This window comes from Galeopterus variegatus, unplaced genomic scaffold (assembly GCF_000696425.1).
Source record: "Galeopterus variegatus unplaced genomic scaffold, G_variegatus-3.0.2 Scaffold3412, whole genome shotgun sequence".
Taxonomy (NCBI): Eukaryota; Metazoa; Chordata; class Mammalia; order Dermoptera; family Cynocephalidae; genus Galeopterus; species Galeopterus variegatus.
In genome coordinates, this window is record NW_007729523.1 from 187,406 (window position 1) to 192,870 (window position 5,465).

Genomic DNA, 5,465 nt, shown 5'->3' on the forward strand with positions numbered 1-5,465 from the left:
CGTGCACCAACACCACACATGTCCTGGCCCTCATGTTTGCCTTCACGGAGATGAACAAGAACCTTCTCCTATTACTCAAGATTGTCTTAAAAGATATCTACAATGTCTATCCCAGCGACCACAGGACCTTTGAGAGCACCATCATGTGACTGTTAGGACAGAACCAGACTGTCCCTAATTTTACTTGTGAGAAGCAGAACAATCCCATGGCCATCATTGCAGGAAACATGTCAGTATTTTCTGCCAGGAGGAGCCAGTACTAGAATTGTGAAAATTCCCACAGGTGCAGATCAACGTAGGGGTGGGACAGGCAGGGATGAAATGTTCTTTCCTATGACTCGACATTGTTGGAGTGGGGAACCAGACATACATTACTTCCCCAATGGACACGTGTTCTTGGTGTGCTGGGTCCTTTATGCCAGGTGGATATGAAAAGTTGGGAGTTAAAAAAATACAGAGAAAGGCACTCATGACTTGAGAAAATCATATCGATTTCCAGGAAATCTGCTTTTAAAATATTGACTTTCAGAGTTTTTAAAGGGAAGACGAGAAACAGATAATGAAGTTCTGAATGTCTTAATTCTTGTTGCTAATAATCTGAGTATCTGCAGGACTTTCCTTTTCTTCCTATATTGTATTAGTCATTGTTGATAGTACTGTCCAGTAGTTTTCCTCTCGTATTATAAATATGGGTTGAAAAATGGGCCCTGACTTTCTGTTTTTCCTCAGATTACTTAAGATTCTTTGGATATGCCCATCTCTGTATCCCATGGCCATGGTGGAGTTATTCCTGCATTTCAAATGAACTTCAGTGGGGTTGTTTCTCTCAGATGGTATGAAAGATGAGTGATTCCTCAAAGAAATGATCAAAAATGGTACCCGTGATAGTTTACAGGGAGAATGCCTGTGATGGGGCCAATCCCATCATTGTCAGAATGGATTTTCCTCTCTAGTGCCATAGATTTACCAACCAGTGTGAATATTGTTTATGTGGACACCCAGTCTCTGATAAGCTTCAGTGCAGTCGGATTAAATGTGGAACCCCAAGGAAGGGGAAGGAGTGGAACGTGACCACAGACCACAGAGTGGGATTTCACTGCAGGCGAGAAAGAGTTCCTAGAAACATTTGCTAAACTTAATCTGTTTTTTTTTTTTTTTTTTGGCATGGGGTGGTGGGCAGCTGGCTGGTATGGGGATTCGAACACTTGACCTTGGTGTTATAAGGCTGCACTCCAACCATCAGAGCTAATCGGCCAGCCCTAGATGACCCCTCTAAATACCCAGTAGATATTCACCTTTTGAACTGATGGCTTTCATTTGCTTCCGATGCTCTTTTTTCTGATTCTCATTGAAGTTCTGGAGGGATGTCCACTGCATCCCTGGTGTATTAGTCCATTTTGTGTTGCTGTAACAGAAGTACCTGAGACTGGGTAATTTATAAAGAAGAGAGGTTTATTTGGCTTACGATTCTGGGACAGCTGCATCTGGCACAGGCCTCAGGCTGCTTCTACTCATGGTGGAAAGTGGCAGGCAGCCAGTGGGTACAAGCAGATCACATGGGGAGAGGAAGCAAGAGAGAGAGAGAGGGGGGAGGTGCAAGGGTCTTTTAAACAACCAGCTCTTGTGGGAACTAATAGAGTGAGAACTCACTCATTAATCCTTCCTCCCCCAAGGAGAGCATTAATCCATTCATAAGGGATCTGCCCCCATGACTCAATCAGTTTCCAACAATGCCACATTGGGGATCGAATTTCCACATGAGTTTTGGAGAGGACAATACATCCAAACTCCATCACCTGGTATCTGTGCCTGTGCACCTTTTTGCGAAAACCATGTGGAACTGTGTTTATCCTACCCACAACTCTGTGTGAGCTTCAGTCTGTGCCCTTCATGAGAAATCCTCAGAGAAACAAAAAGAAGGTTCATGGGCAATGCTCAGAGTCTAATGTTTCTCCTCTGGCAAGTGACAGCTCCCACTACTGTCTATGGCCCCCGAGTCCATTGGTTACTGACCTACATGAGCTTTATTATGCCAGGCTAAAAATCTCAAAGAGTTCAGGAGAAGTGGCACTATGATGTTTTTTGTCTGTGTCACAGTCGCATCCATAACTGTTTCACAATGTAAAAATTTGCCTAAATCATGAGTACATTTGATTTTGCTTTATGTGGAAATAGTCATGGAATACAAGATGCCACAGTTTGGATAAATTGTTAATGCAGCACTCAATAGCATATCTCTACTGCACGTTCTAGCCAAACCTACTTTGTCCAATGTATTTTTTAATTTATGTACTTGTACCTTGAAAAATTATAGTTGTACGTAAGTTGATTGAATTTATTTTTCAGTTCCTACCCATGATGTATTTAGATGCCTATATGGATTAACCTAGTCTTTGAAAGCCTCTTCTTTGAGAGATGCTCTACCAAACAAATTCCATAATTTACCCAAATTTATCCTGTTCCATCATAGGCAATAGTTAACACCATTCCCACTTTAAGGATGAAGAAATTGTTCTAAGAGAAGCAATTCAACTAACCCAGTATAACAGATATAATTCATACCTTGCACAGCATTTCAACCCAAACTTTTTTTTTTTTTTCCTTTTTGTCTTTTTTCATGACCGGCAACGGATCGCAACCCTCAGTGTCACGCCCGTACCGGACCGGGACCAGCAACGGGATCGCAACCCTCGGTGTTGCGCCCGCACCTCGCTCAGCCAGTGAGCAGCCGGTCTGTATGTGGGATCCGAACCCTCGGCGGGAGCGCCGCCACGCTCCCAAGCGGCGCACTGTAGCAGTGCACCACCGGGCCGGCCCTCAACCCAAACTTTTATGAAGCCACAATATAGGCATAGAAAACATCTGGCCCATAAGCATCTGCGAGAACCTAGCATTTTAATTAACACATACATTGGATAATAACATCTCTACTAGCATGTATCAATATATAAGATTTTACTGTATGATGTATTTCTCATAGGATCTTATTTGATATTTATGAAATTTGCTATGGACACTGTTGATAGTATTGATCATTTTAATACTTGAGACTGTGGGAAGTAAGCAATTATCCAATCAGAATATCAACTAAAATATTTGAATGTTTCACCTCAATCTTAAACATTTTGCTGTCTTGACTAAATTTATTTTCCATTAAGACATGATGCATCTTTTTCAAATGCACTCTTACCTGAGGACTGTTCGCTTTGATATGAGGTGGTGAGCTGACTTCCTTGAAAGACAGGAGAAACTATATGCAACAGTATAATATTCTGAACTGTGGCAATTTTCCTGCTGGGTGGAATCATCTAATTAGAGCAGGACATGTTGTCTTCCTGGATCCTCACTTTCAAGATTTTACCATCCACAAAGTGAGCATAAAGTGTGCTGTTGTGATTATTAAGGATTGGATGCAATTTTTATTTTAATTCAGGTTTCATATGGGTACTGGGGAAAAGTTCCGCCATAAATATAATTGTATTTCCCTTTAACATATCTCAGCTTCGATAAATATGAATATGAAGGGCTGGCCTGCGCCTCACTCGGGAGAGTGCGGCGCTGATAACACCAAGGCCACGGATTCGGATCCCTATATAGGGATGGCCGGTTCGCTAACTTTGGAGAGCGTGGTGCTGACAACACCAAAGCCACGGGTTCAGATCCCCTTTCCCCTTATGGGTCATCTTTTCTTTTTTAAAAAAGAGAATTTTGGCAATTCTGATTCTGCCTCCAGGTACCTTTTGCTGAGGCTCCAGCACCCTAGCCCAGAGATTTTTTCTGAAAGTGAGGGAAAAGAAGTCCATAAAATAGGTAACTCTATCCAAAGGATTTAACTTTTTTTTTTTTTTTCCTTTTTGTCTTTTTCCATGACCGGCAATGGATCACAACCCTCAGTGTCAGGCCCACACCGGACCGGGACCGGCAACGGGATCGCAACCCTCAGTGTCGCGCCCGTACCGGACCGGGACCGGCAACGGGATCACAACCCTCGGTGTTGCGCCCGCACCTCGCTCAGCCAGTGAGCGGCCGGTCTGTATGTGGGATCGGTGTTGCCCCCGCACCTCGCTCAGCCAGTGAGCGGCCAGTCTGTATGTGGGATCCGAACCCTCGGCGGGAGCGCCACCGCACTCCCAAGCCGCGCACTGTGGCAGTGCGCCACCGGGCCGGCCCCAATAATGTTTGTGCTTTAAAGAACACCATCAGGAAAATGAAAGCACTAGTTGGGGAGTGGCTGGATAGCATGGAGTCAGGCGAGGTGGTGCCTCCCAAGAACACTCCAAGAGATGCCTTGCTGATGACACAGATCCTGAAGGATATGGAAATCACAGAGTACAAACAAAGGGTTATAAATCAAATGTTGGAATTTGCTTTCCGATATGTGACTGCAATTCTGGACGATGCAAAGATTTATTCAAGACATGCTAAGAAAGCTAATGTTGATGCAGATGTTGTGAGACTGGCAATCCAGTATCATGCTGACCAGTCTTTTACCTGTCCTCCCCCGAGAGATTTTTTACTGGATATTGCAAGGCAGAAAAATCAAACCCCTTTGCCACTGATTAAGCCATATGCAGGACCTGGACTGCCTCCTGATAGATACTGTTTGACAGCTCCAAACTATAGGCTGAAGTCCTTAATTAAAAAGGGACCTAACCAAGGAAGACTAGTTCCACGGTTAAGTGTTGGTGCTGTTAGTAGCAGACCTACCACGCCTGCTATAGCAACCCCACAAACAGTGTCTGTTCCAAATAAAGTTGCAACTCCAGTGCCAGTGGCCAAGCCAAAGATTTATGGTACAGCTTCCACCTTCTCAGTCTAGACCTGTCGAACCAGTTCCTGCAACAACTGCAGTTCAAAATGCTGTGTAAATACAAGGAATTATAATTAATGTATTTGTTCCAAGGTTATTAATTAAAAAATTGGACTTAAAAAAAAAAGAAAACACCAATTGGGACACTTGTGCACTGTTAATAGGAACAGAAAACGCTGTGACTGCCATGGAAGGGTATGACAGTTCCTCAAAAAGTTAAAAAGAGAGTAACCACCAAAAAATATTCTTAGTACCATCAACATGGTTTCATCACAGAACACAGCCAATGAATCAAATCCACTGAAGAGGAAACATGAAGATGATGATGACAATGATGTTATGTAAGGGATATAGTCTAGTCTAGATGCATATCAAAAGGGTAGTAGGTTTTGAGCCCAGTATATCGAACTAGAACATCCTAGGTCTCTCAAGTTTTATCTTACAAAACCTAAACGTAGTTGCAATATTTTTTCACATTAGTTAAAACTGTTAGATTTCTTTAGTAAGACTATAAATGTTTTTTCATTAGGCTTCAAGTACAAAAAGTTGAGTAATTAATAGTTTCATTAATGTTGAATCCTACTATGGCAACTCTGTTTTTGGAAGCAGTTTTGTACCATGTATCACTGACAGCAGCACTTAAGTTCTGGGTTCT

General features: G+C 42.8%; 1 pseudogene; it reads left to right on the forward strand.

Annotated features, from left to right (window-relative positions):
• The first annotated feature begins 4,240 nt into the window (after positions 1 to 4,240).
• On the forward strand, positions 4,241 to 5,155 carry LOC103600658 (annotated as a pseudogene).
• The last annotated feature ends 310 nt before the right edge of the window (positions 5,156 to 5,465 follow it).